This window comes from Nicotiana tomentosiformis, chromosome 4 (assembly GCF_000390325.3).
Source record: "Nicotiana tomentosiformis chromosome 4, ASM39032v3, whole genome shotgun sequence".
Classification (NCBI taxonomy): Eukaryota; Viridiplantae; Streptophyta; class Magnoliopsida; order Solanales; family Solanaceae; genus Nicotiana; species Nicotiana tomentosiformis.
In genome coordinates this window covers 135419268-135432910 of record NC_090815.1, presented here as the reverse complement: position 1 = coordinate 135432910, position 13643 = coordinate 135419268, and the positions used below count along the sequence as shown (strand labels likewise).

General features: G+C 35.7%; 2 long non-coding RNA genes across 5 annotated transcripts; one reads left to right on the top strand and one right to left on the bottom strand.

Moving 5' to 3' along the window:
- Positions 1–562: 562 nt before the first annotated feature.
- On the top strand, positions 563–9764 carry LOC117279302 (uncharacterized). 4 transcript variants are annotated; one of them, XR_011415678.1, is made up of 7 exons: positions 563–855; positions 1436–1520; positions 2315–2472; positions 5101–5141; positions 5249–5390; positions 6046–6300; positions 9569–9764. It is a non-coding gene; the product is annotated as an uncharacterized lncRNA (long non-coding RNA). The 4 variants fall into 4 exon arrangements; XR_011415679.1 differs by lacking the exons at positions 5101–5141; positions 5249–5390 and having other exon boundaries at positions 564–855; XR_011415680.1 differs by lacking the exons at positions 5101–5141; positions 5249–5390; positions 6046–6300 and having other exon boundaries at positions 565–855.
- LOC138909135 (uncharacterized) lies at positions 2812–3854 on the bottom strand. Its single transcript, XR_011415681.1, has 2 exons — positions 3385–3854; positions 2812–3086 (listed from the first exon to the last, which is right to left on the bottom strand). It is a non-coding gene; the product is annotated as an uncharacterized lncRNA (long non-coding RNA).
- Positions 9765–13643: the final 3879 nt, after the last annotated feature.

Below are 13643 nucleotides of genomic sequence, written 5' to 3'. Positions count from 1 at the left end.
TTCATAAAGCAAATCTTCTGCGCTAAAGCGAAATGTTTCCTCTCATTTTATTTGATAATACAAATTATCACTTTAATTCCTCATTTTTAGATAATGCCTTCTAAAATTTTGATCTTGAATATATCCCATTCTGTGCCAGTTTTCAATAAGAAAATGACACTGTATAACCGTTGTTAAAATTTCGTACCTTATTTCGGCTATTATTTTAACAACGGTTATACAATGTCATTTTTTCATTGAAAACTGGCACAGAATGGGATATATTCAAGATCAAAATTTTAGAAGGCATTATCTAAAAATGAGGAATTAAAGTGATAATTTGCGTTATCCAATAAAATAAGAGGAAACATTTTGCTTTAGAGCAGAAGATTTGCTTTATGAATCAGAGTTGGGTAACACCGCTAGTTTTTGAATATATTGTGTCAGTGAGACTAAAGGTGCTCCACTTTAACATACTTAAGGGACTAAATATGCTCAGTGTTATATTTGAGGGACCAAAATAAACCGACAAGGAACAATATTGGTCAAAACGAAACTAAAAATGATAAGGTACAATATTGTTCAAAACAACACTAATTCGGTCTCACTTCTCAGTTCTCTGTTTCCCCTCTTTCCTTCTATCCCTCTCTCTGCCTTCTCCTCTGTATCTACATAAAGGGAACACCAATCTGTCGAGAAAATTACAAACCAAAAACAGGCCAATCTGAATTCTAAACCCTAGATTATTCTCTAAGTTATGTATTTTATTCAAAATTCTGATGAAGCAGCACTACTCAAAGTGGCAAAGGATGTCCTACATCATTCAGAAGTGTCCTCCCTTGAAAAAGGAGAGTGTTTATTGTATTAACTTTGGAGGTACTGAATCACTGATTATAACTTTATGCACAATATTGATTTTGTTTTTCCCCCCTTTCTCTTTTTTTCTCTCTATATTTTAACAGCTTGTTTGGATGGTTGTTACGTATAGTTTCATAATGTATGTATTATATTGTACTGTATTATTTGATAAATACAATGTTTGGATAGATTGTGTCGTTTGCCATGTTTCATATATCATACATCAGCAATATAAAGAATAAACTTGCAATATTATAAAGAAAAATTATAATACAAATTAAAATTACTATATAAAAAAGTAGGGTAAATGATAAAATAAAATTATTTAATAATAATGAAGTGTGAGATTGAGATAAAAAGACAAGGTAACGACGCTACCACACTAAATCGGTCGTTACATGGCACATTTCGTCGTTATGTAACGGCGGATTTAACGATATGATACAATAAAATTTAAGTAACAATCAAAACAAATATCGTATTTAAAGTAACAATACGATACAATACAATGGGTAACAACTATCCAAACAAGCTGTAAATCAAAGTGAATATAGAAATGTTAGATGATCTAATGATGGATTTCTACTCTTTTTTGCAGGATGTCTCTCAGAGTTGGCTTGGCTTAATTCCGTTGGCGTTCTATAGTTTGCGGTGATATTCCTCTCCTTTTGTACCTATTTAAGGTCTACTATTCTTCCTCTTTTAACATGCGTGTGATTTTTTTTTTCCAAGTCATGAATAGATGCTGCTATTGTTGTTGGTTCATTGTTTTCTGATAAGTTTTCTATCGGTGTATATAATTAATTTCCCGGATCAAATAAAGGTGAATAACTTTTTTTTTTTGGGTTAGACCGAAGTTGGGGATGGAAAGAAAACATGGTGTTATTACCTGAATATATCCTGGAATTATCTAATTAGTTCGTCACGTGACCGCTCCTTTTTTTTGTGTGTTATATTGGAAACGTTGCTTAATGATTTGAATTAAAATAAAAGGAAAAAGATGCTTGTACACACATTACATTTGCTAACTCATGAATTGATTAATAGCTGCTTCGATGAAGCTTCCTTTACATTCTGTTTTCATTCAATTTCACTATTATTTCATTAGTTTCTTATCATTCAGATGTAATCTAAGCGTTTTTGCGAGTCAATGTTGTGAATGATGTTATTTGTTATTATAAAGGTAGCATCTTTCGAGTTAATTTAGAGTCTCTCTTTCTTCTTCCTTTCTTTTCTACAAAATATGAATTCTATCCCTTTTTTTGGAACATTTGCAATTCAGAAAATACTGCATTAACTTAGTTGGACATTTTTACCAATATATATGATTATTCAGTATGAAGGAACTTCTACATATTGGGTTAGGATTTTTTTTCCTTTCATAATAAATAATTTCTGCTTTGTTAGCCTTATATATCTTTATGAATTTAAGATGTATAAAATGCATATGCATATTTTGTTGAATAAAAATTTACAGGTATCAAAACATCATGGCACAAGCTAGCAACATTAATCAAATAAGACCAGCTACACCTGATTGGACATGCAAAATTTAAGTTCTAAACAGAAGTTGAGAACGAGAAAGTTGTGAGAGAAAAGATAAAATTTCAGAATCTTATGTTACATGATGAAGAGGTAAATTTATTTATCTTCTATGCATACAATTAAACTTTGTTTAAACCAACTTAAATAGACTTTCTTTTAGTCCAATAGTGCAGTTTTTTTTGCAATCAGTATTATGAGTACATCAAAGACTGGAGGTCTTGTTTTTATTGGAAGTTTATGATTCATGAAAATATAATGATGCTTTGGTGACCCTTTTTTCTTTAAAACAATTATATATGCTATCTGACTTTGGCGCTTTTGACTTTGTCTTGCATAACCTTTAGTAATGAGACGAATCCAGCTTCCTTCTAATTAGTTGTAAAGTAGCATACAATTTCCAAAGCACTTTTCAGATATTAATAAGTCTGATTCAAGAACGATATGAGAATAAGCTTTTTTCAAACACCGGTTAATTCCATACAAACAATCGAAGTTTCATCTTGATCACTATTTCAATTCCCGAGTTATAAAGTTAGTAATAACCTTTAAGGTAGTCAAATCACCAGCTTCATGTTCTTGAGAAAATAGCAGTTGGTAGAGAGTCACAAATGGTTCTTCAATTTTCCCTTTACTTCTAACCAAGCATCTTGCTCGCTCTTAATCTTATGGATGTTTAGTTTCCTGCTCCTATTCTTTCTGACATTCTGAAAGAAAGTTGTGTTAGAGTTGTTAACAAATTCCCATTGCCTTCTGATTTAAAATAGAAACTTCTGCCTTTATGGCTGAATATATTCCACAATAGATTTGTTTAACTGGTTTCTATTTTCTGAACCATTATTCCTTAATATGTCTCCTCAAGTTGCTATATTTTCTATCCAATATCTTTGCATCAACGTTTAAGTAATTAAAGTCACCTAATGCTTTTCTAGACCATTGACTTAATATACTACTAAGTTTAAAAATTACAACAGAGAACTAAAAAAGGAAAAAAGGCTTAATTACCTGTTAAAGGCCTGAGAAGCGATGTTAGTGAAGGAACATATGCATGTGATGCATTCTTGAACCTTCCATTGAAAGGAGGAAATTAAAATATTCTCAATTTGTGGTCAAGCTATATAGATATGGTAAAACAAGTCTTGGTATGAGTTATATTTTGGGAATACATTCAACAAAAGTTCTCGAGGACAGAAACATATGGGGGAGGGAAAAGCGAGTGCCTTATGTTTTCACCCATATTTATTGATTTCTTTTTTAATATTTTTGAATAATCTGCAATGAGCAAAACTTTTAGAGTATATTTCTGTCCTATCCGACGAAAATAAGTCATTGAATCAAGAGAGTGCTAATTAAATTCTTCACTAAATCTCAGTGTGATCATTAGTCAGGTTATTTAAGCGAGTTGATGCATGAAGAACATAAGGAGTATCAACAATTGGTGATCTTGGCCTATTCTATTATGTGTTTTCGCAAATTAGTCCAATAACATTCAGGAAAAAGGGCTGAAGAAGACTTGAATATAACTATAAAGAAACTTCCTCCAAAAAATAGTTCAAGATTATGTACCTTTATTTCCTTTTTAACTTTTCCATAAGAGCCACCTAATTTCTGAAAACTTCCCAAATAAATCTCTCTTTTTTCTAGAATTTGTCCAACAGGGAAGCACCATTTCTCTCAAAGAACTGCAAGCTGCAGCCGAACTGCAAAGACCAGTTGGTAGAAGAAGTCTGTTAGATTTCTGCCATTGAAGCTCTAATTGAGAGAAGAGGAAAATGTTCATACTTCATTAATTGAAAAGAACCTCTTTACAAATATTTATCAACTAGCAATCCACTGATTAGTTAACACCATGCTAAATAACAAATAACTACCACTAACTTCTAACATGTACAAATTGACCCCTATACTAACTAGTTGTATATACACATCACTCCAACACTCCCCCTCAAGCTGGAGGGTGTACAATGTTCAACACTCCCAGCTTGCCAAGTAGATAGTGATGTTGCCCTGAGCTCAATCCTTTAGTCAGCAAATCTGCTTGTTGGTCCTTAGTGTGCACATACTTAGTCTCCAGTAATCCTTGCTTGATCTTCTCCCGGATGAAATGGCAATCAATTTCAATATGCTTGGTTCTCTCATGAAAGATGGGGTTTGCTGCTATTTGCATTGCAGCTTTGCTCTCAGAATAGAGAGGAACTGGTGTTTTTAATGTGATTCCTAAGTCATGAAAGAGTCCAGTTAGCCACACAATCTCTGCAACTGCAGATGCCATGCTTCTGTATTCTGCTTATGCACTGCTTCTGGACATTGTATGCTGCTTCTTTAATTTCCAGGAAATCAAGGAGTTACCAAATTCCACTACATACCCACTGACTGATCTTCTATTGAGATGGCAGGCTGCCCAGTCTGAATCACAGAATCCCAGCAATGTGTCTTTAGGTTCCCTGTGCATTAGGACTCCCATGCCAGGTGCTGACTTTAGATATCTGACCACTCTAAATGTTGCATCCATGTGGGACTTCTTTGGGGCTTGCATAAACTGACTAAGGGTCTGCACATCATAGCTTATGTCTGGTCTAGTAACTGTCAGACACAGAAGTTTGCCTATGAGTTTTTGATATCCTGTGATATCTACCATAGGATCTTCAACCTGCATTCTAACTCCTTTATCATACTCCACTGAAGTCAGTTTTTGATTGATTTCCAATGGTGTAACTGCAGGCTTTGCTCCACTTAATCCTAACTCTGAGATCAACTCCAAGGTGTATTTTCTTTGATTCAATAGAATGCCCTGTTATGACCTTAAAACTTTTATTCCTAAGAAGTATCTTAATTCCCCTAGATCCTTAACCTTAAATTGTTGATGCAGAACCTTTTTGGCTTCATCAATCATGATACTGCTGCTCCCAGTAATAAGTAGATCATCAACATATATGAGAATTATGACAATGTCATTTCCAGATCTCTTGGTGAACAGGGAGTAATCAAAAGCTGCATTTAATAGAGCTTCTGTAAGCTTCAGGTTCCACTGCCTTGAAGCTTATTTAAGTCCATATAAGGATTTTAATAATCTGCACACCTTTGTCTCCCCCTGCTTTTGAAATCCCTGTGGCAAGTCCATGTATACTTCATGTAAATATCCTTGAAGGAATGCATTAAACACATTTGTTTGATGAAGCTTCCAATCTCCAGAAGCTGCAATAGCTATGACAGATCTCACAGTTACCATTTTGGCAACTGGTGAGAATGTCTCATGGTAATCTAATCCTTCATGCTGATTGTATCCCTTTGCCACAAGCCTTGCTTTGAATCTTTCTACTTCACCATTTGACTTATACTTGATTTTGTACACCCATTTGGAACCAATTGTGGATTTCCCAGCGGGTAAAGCAACTATCTCCCAAGTCTTGTTTTCCTCCAAAGCCTTCACTTCTTGTTGCATTGCTTCTATCCACCTCTTATCTTTTACTGCTTCTTTGAAAGAATTAGGCTCCTTCATCACTGAGAATGCATATAGATAGTCCTTATACTTTCGAGTAACATTGTCATAGGATAAGTAGTGAGATAGAGAATAGGCACATTGTGAGGACTTTGGCATCATTGTAACATAATCCTGCATCCATATAGGCGGCTGTTTGACTCTAGTGGATTGTCTAATATCTGCAGCAGAAGGTTCCTCAGATATTGGCAGTCCTTGTGGAATGGGAGCAATCAGGCTTTCTTCAGTAACATTGGTTGGTCCCTCAGCTAGGTTTTCAGGTGCGGAAATAATGTCAGCTTTCAGGTGTCCTCCTTCATCAGAAACATGTTGGTCTGCTGAATTCTCACTTGTGGGCTCTGTTGTTTGATCCAAGGAAGCAATCAGGTCATGCACTTCAGTTACTTGATCATGCTCTTCAGGATTAGATGCTACTACAACAGGTCTGTTACTCTGTTGTAGACACAGGAAATCATCTTGGTTCTGTTGCACTATGTGTGGATCAATCTGCAACTGTGATTCTCTGAATGGGAACATTGATTCTCTGAATGTGACATCTCTGCTAACAAAAAAACAGTTAGTTTCTAAATCCAGCAGCCTATATCCTTTTTGTGTAGAAGAGTATCCCAACAAGACTGCCTTTTTTGCCCTAGGTGCAAACTTGTCCTCCTTCACTAAGTTTGTAGCATAGCATAAGCAACCAAAAACTCTTAAATGAGCAAGTGATGATTTTCTTTTGTGCAGTAATTCATATGGACTCCTGCCACCCAACACTTTAGAAGGCAGTCTGTTTATGATGTAAACAGCAGTCTGCACACACTCACCCCAAAATCTTTTTGGTAAATTTGCTTGAAATTTTAAAGCCCTTGCAGTATCTAATATGTGTTTGTGCTTTCTCTCCACAACTTCATTTTGTTGTGGAGTGTAAGCACAACTACTCTGATGAATCGCCCCCTGATCTTGTAGAATGGTGTTCCATTGACTGTTAAAGAACTCAGTTCCATTATATGTTCTAATTACCTTAACAGAGGTATCAAATTGATTCTTAACCATGCATAGAAACTGCTTCAAGAATACAATGGTCTCACTTTTCAATTGCATTAGAAATATCCAAGTAGCCCTTGAGTAGTCATCTACAACAGTAAGAAAATAGTGTTTCCTATTATGAGTAAGCACTCTATATGCCCCCAAACATCCATATGTACTAGCTCAAATGCCTTAGTGCTTCTATGTTCACTATCAGGAAAAGCAAGCCTAGATTGTTTGGCCATAGGGCATACAGAACACTTATTATGTAAACTACTATCTACTTTATTCTTCAGAAATGGAATATGCTGCAATACTGGTGTTGAAGCATGTCCTAGCCTCATGTGCCATATCCAGCTTGAATCTCCTGCTTTCCCTTCACTTCTAACAGCTGCTACTAATCTTTCAACTCCTCCTTTCAGCAAGTACAACCCTTCACTTTCCTTACCAATCCCCCTCATCTTGCCATTGTAGAGGTCCTGGAACACAAACAATTCAGGCAAGAAAATGACAGCACATAACAGATCTCTTGTCAACTTTGACACTGACAACAAGTTAAACTTAAAATTTGGCACATATAGAACATTTTTCAGGATGCTGTCTTCTGATGACTGTGAATTACCAATATGAGTTATATCTGTACTAGTTCCATTAGGCAGCTTTACTGATTCCCTTTTATGTTTGTCAATGCTTTGAATGTTATGTAAGAGATTCAAAGTAGAAGCTATGTGATGTGTAGCTCCTGAATCAACAATCCATTCAGCAGGATGCATACCCGAAGCAAGTGAGCAAATTGTACCTGCCATGTTAGCTTGTGTCTGCATTGTGGTATCACTAGGTCCTTCCTTGTTAAGTAGGTTTAGAATCTGCTGGTATTGGGCTTCAGTGAAGAAGTAGTCACCACCCTTACTTTGCAAATTCCCAGCTGCTGGTGGTCCTTCCACATTATTGACTGTCATAGGTCCTCCTCTCGGTCGATATCCTCTCTTTGCCTTGAAATCATCTGGATACCTAATGATTTTGAAGCAATTTTCCGTAGTGTGTCCTTTCATCTTGCAATGCTCACATTGTAAGAACTGCTTTCTTCCACAATACCCTTGCCCTCGACCTGCATGCATAGCGAAAGGATCCAATTTTTCTGTCACTGATAGATTTTCCATAGCTTGCTGACTCTCATCCTAAGAAATCAATGCATATGCCTGGTTAAGAGTTGGTTTATTGGTTTTCATCAAATTTTGCAAGCGTGCTTGATCATATGTGTCATTTAGCCCATTTAAGAACTGCATTAAGCGTTGTTGATGCATTTGAACACAGTGTTCCTTTGCCCTTGCACAACCACAATTTTGTGAAGGTACCAACACATCTTACTCTGCCCAAAGCTCTTTCAGCTTAGTAAAATAGATGGCAACAGTATCAGTTCCCTATGACAGCCTTGAAATTGCTCTGTGTATCTGAAAGATCCTTACTCGATTCACTTTATCAAATCGTTCCTTATGGTCCTCCCATACAGGATGTGCATCAGACGCATAAATGATTCCGCTAACAAGGTCCTTCGAAACTGAGTTCATAATCCAGGAATGCACTATTGCGTTGCAGGTCTCCCATTCCTCATGGAGAGCATCCTCAAACGACTCATTTTTGCAATCCCCTATGATGAACCCTAATTTTCGCTTGGCCTTTTAGAGCTAGCTTCATCGATCTACTCCATAGCCCATAATTTTCGGAACCTATGAGCTGAATTGGAATTAGTACCAAGCCTGGTGTGTCCGAAGGCTGAAGAAACAGTGGATGTGTGTGGTCTATCTTCTCCGTCGCCATTGACGACCAATTCGATGTAATAATCAAGCTAACAGCTAATAATAGGGAAAATTGAAATCTCTGCGTTAGATTCAGCTTTTCCTAACGAGCTTGAACGAGAACATAGAAGATCGATCTTCTCCGCTCTGATACCATGTTAGATTTCTGCCATTGAAGCTCTAATTGTGAGAAGAGGAAAATGTCCGTACTTCATTAATTGAAAAGATCCTCTTTACATATATTTATCAAGTAACTATCCACTGATTAGTTAACACCATGCTAAATAACAAATAACTACCACTAACTTCTAACATGTACAAATTGGCCCCTATACTAACTAGTTGTATATACACATCACTCCAACAAAGCCTCTCAAAGATATATTCCAAGTCAAATCAGGTAAATTCAGTAAGAAAACTCCCTTGATTCCTTCTCCGCGACTCTATATGATTTTGGATGTACTGGCCTTTTTATTAGAGGCAAATTCAGGCAATCAATAGCATTCCAACCTCTGAAACCAACCTTATCAAAAAGAAGAAAAAATAATTCCTATCTCTAAACCATGAAGCTAAAGTTTTAAAAAGCTAAGCTTTTTATGATATGTACAGGAAGGTATGGTAGAAATTTGAGGGTTAAAAAAAGCTATTGATTATTTCTTTTATATTTAAGCCTTTCAACTGCTTAGGACCTCATTTGTACTATTAGTTGATAAATGGAAAATATTGCTGCTTGAATGTTGCTGTAGAACGGATTTTCTTCTATTGAATAGTTTAAATAAGTAGATCTGCTTCTTACGTACTTTCCTTTTCACATGGAATTTTTCATTATCTACCACCCCGCTTTTCACATGGCATTTAGTAATTTCTTGCTTTGGTTTTGTCATAACAGGTCATTATCTTGTGAATGTGAAGATGGGCGGATCTATCTATATATAACTAGATGGGATTGGCCCGTGCTCCAACATTTTGGATTATAGTATATTTCATTTCGAGAGATAGTTAAAAATTAAGCTAAAACAAAAATATGTGTAAGAAAACTTAAATTCAGAAGCAGCAATACAAAGTTCAATAGTTGACAAAGTTGACTGAAGCTCTCATACAACTGCAATTAATGTAGCTACCTTCAACCTCCCACAAAAGGAAAGCTGCATTCAAAGTGCCGTGAAAAGTTTCTACAGGAGGAGTCAAATCAAATATATAACAAAACTTTGTTGCTTCATCAGCAAGAACAGGGACATTAACAGTAGCACAGAGTTCCTTAACAAAGAATATAAAATTTAATTGGGTGGCTATGCAATCAAAGTGGAAAGTCCCACCACTTCATTGCTGACCTCTAGCTTAGAGTCAGCTGTTTCACTTTGAGTCTTATTAGTACAAGAGCACACATGTAATACAGTTGATTCCATACCAGGGATTTTGTGACGAGTTCAGGTTCATCGTCAGCTTGTTTCAGACTAAGATTTGCACCTCCTATAATATGGTAACAGTATTCATCTGAATAAGAAACATATTAGAGAAGAATAAGGGTGCAAGTCAATTCATACAAATAATGCACATTAATTCGCAACAATGATTCAGTTAGAAAGAAAAAGTTGTTACATATAAAGTTGATGTGTGTATTTAAGACAAGAGTACGTACCATTGCTATAGTTTCTACCGGAAAACCAATTGAAATTTGCGTTTCAAAAGCCTTTCTCAAGACCGCCACCATTTTGTTTGTAGATATAAATCCAAGCATTGCACATTGGTTTCACAATACAGACCCGGAAAAAATATACAAGAGCAGCAGTTAGACATTAAAAAAGCTTACACCTTTTGGATCAAAAATTGGAAGACTACGAATTCTTTTTTACAGAAAGGCAATTAAAATTCAAAGAATTGAAATAGCATTCCCTCTAATCCTAATTCATAGAACAACAATGTTATTGTAGCAAAGGGGAGAGTTAGTATGCCAGGGAATAAGTTTGTCCGTAGCAACTGAAAGATGTTGGTCACACCATCATTTTCTAGGTGAACTAATCATCTAAGCCAACATTAAAAACTAGTAGATCTGTATAAATATTGTACATGGTGTGATAAGACTCAAAACGGACCAATTATATCAAAAGAGACCTGTAGACAACATATTGAGCAACAACAACAGGAAGTGAATGATGAGGAAACGGGGATCAGCAAAAGAATCAAAACAGATGATTTATTACTTTCCATCCAGCCAATTATCAGTTCATATAGCAACAAACTTGAAATGAGCAGTTTGAACAACTTCGACTTAAAATAATAAATGGAAAGGCAGCTCAAATGCAGCAAGTGATGGAAGTGCATAAAATGCTTCTTTATAAAAATGCCAAGTTGGAATACATAGTTTGAAAACTTTAAGGACATCAATCTTTGAATGGGTATTAAAGATATACCATAAAAATACTAATTGTTATGTAAAGGCATTCAAGAAATCTTTTGTTTCTTCTAGCAGATGTACGCATTCATAGCAACGTAAAAGAAAGATAACGACTATCATATTAAACAGACATGGGAAAAGTAAATTCAATAATTGCTACATCTATTCTTTTTAAACCTAAATTCTCGCAAAACAGTGACAAAATGAGCTAAAGAAAATACCTGAACAAATTTAAGCACATGCCGAAAGATTTCAACCAAAAGAAGTTCTGTCATTGGGATTTTTTTATTGTTGAAGATCGGTGGAAGAGGCAAACACGATCAAAACGAACTGAAATCATATGAATTTTTTGTTAATAAGCTAAGTAACAAACACATCGAACAGCGTAAGAGAAAGAAAAATCAGATGCGTACACGTGGCCGTTGAAAAACTACGCGGAATCACCATTTTACATACACCTCCATAACTAATTAGAGAAATGCAATTGTAAGTTTAAGTTTCTTCTTTGACATATGACCATGCAGAGTTAAAATAAATATCAAAGACGTGCACTGTACATTTTTCTAACTCCTATTAGAAGTTGGCTATGAGTTATTGGTTTACCTATTAAATCAGGAAAACCATCGCAGTAAAAGTAACTTAGTTGCAGCAGTTCGATGAAAGTCATAGCAACTTAAGATGACAACATCGGACACCAAAGCTAAAAATCAAGAATAATCCTTAAAGAGACCAAAAAATACAACAACAACAACCCAGTATAATCCCATTAGTGGGGTTTAGGGAGGGTACGTAGTGCGTACGCAGATCTTACCCCTACCCTGGGGTAGAGAGGCTGTTTCCGATAGACCTTCGGCTGCCTCCCTCCAAGAACTCCCCACCTTGCTCTTGGGGTGACTCTCTTGGTTGGAAGTGGAGAGTGCTTACCACTAGAGCAACCCACTCTTATCGTAAAATTAATAGATAGAGACCAAAATATAGATAGAGTAAAATTAATGAAAGAATATAAGTTTCTATTAGACAGGCAAAGAAGGTTAAGCGTCGGACCTGAGTGATGGATCTTTATCTTGCGACTATTGACATAGATGTTGTGAGCCCTAAGAGAAGAACAGTGATACTTTGTCTCCTTGACTACCAGGTAATCAGGTAGTTACGACTGGCTCCTTTTTTTCAAATATCAGTACATGGACACTTTAGCCTATGTTATCCAACTTTCATTTGGTTGGGGCAGAGATTCAGCCTGCCTTCCACCGAATATAAAAAAACCTTAGAGCTCACAAGCTCGTCTAGCAAGCAATGCAATGGCTGTTCAAAATGGACTATGATTTTGGGTAGTTAAGTTGTCTCATGACCCTTAAAAGTATATCGCGTAGAGTGTGCAGCAACATCTAATACCTGAGTAGGCATATTAAACAAAGACAGCTTAATGTAACTGCAATCTGAAGGTGAAGCATTTAGTGGAAGTATTAAAATCCTACTTCTTCCCATGATTTCAGGAAAAAAATGGAACAGAAGACCACGGCGGAGAGTGTAAAACAACAGCAGCAACAAACTTGTTCCAAGTCCAATTCCTCAGGCTACTCTGCTAATAAAAGCAACCTTTAAATGTGTCATATATGCTATCACTGTTATACTCTTCAATGCCACTAGATAGCATAACCTAACTGCAAGATACAAAAAAAATAATGCAGTTAGCCATGAAAATTTGTTTAGCAACTAAGCAACTTTATTTTAGCAGAGAAGAATAAATTCACAAAGAGTAGAATTGAATCAACAAATTAAACACAGTAGTGAAAGATCTAACTTCTAATAAACTGTTTAGCATCTTTATTTGTTTCATTCATCAAGAAGAATTCCGTCAACATCGTCTTCTTAATCATAGGATTTTTCACAGTACTGTCTATTGTGTCAGTTTTTTTAAAAGAAACAAATTGCAGTCAATCAAGATGTAATTGGAGGTGATAAATACTTGGAGTCATTTCAGTGATAGGAAAGGCAAATAGGCACCACATAGCGTCGGGCGGTGATACCCATCTAGCAGATTGATATTCTTTTATCTCATCTATTTCTATATTTGTGTTATCTTCACATAGATTGTCACACCCCTTTTATGCCCCCAAAATGATAATGTGTATTATGGATGGTGGGTTAAAAAGTTTCTCCAATTAAAGTGACAAACTTGAATAGAGATTATTTTATTTACAGAGTCGCCACGTGGAATTGATTTTTGGGTGTTCCAAGTCACCTTTTGTTTGAATCCCTAGTCAAAGGAAGATTTGACTCTTTTATTATTGGTCTGCAAAAATAAAGTCCGGATAAGGAATTCTGTTGACCGAGGAGAAGGTGTAAGGCATTCCCCGAGTCTCGTGGTTCTAGCACGGTCGCTTTATTGACTACAACGTGGCTTAAGTTAATTTTGAATAAACTGTGATTTATTTATTTTCATGTTTTATCTATCCGCTTTTAATTATTAAAATATAAAATTATCTTTGAAACAAATCACGTGTGTGAATCCGTTTTGTTTATTGTGCCAAAATCATGTTACGCGTACATGTACACAATTAATAACATT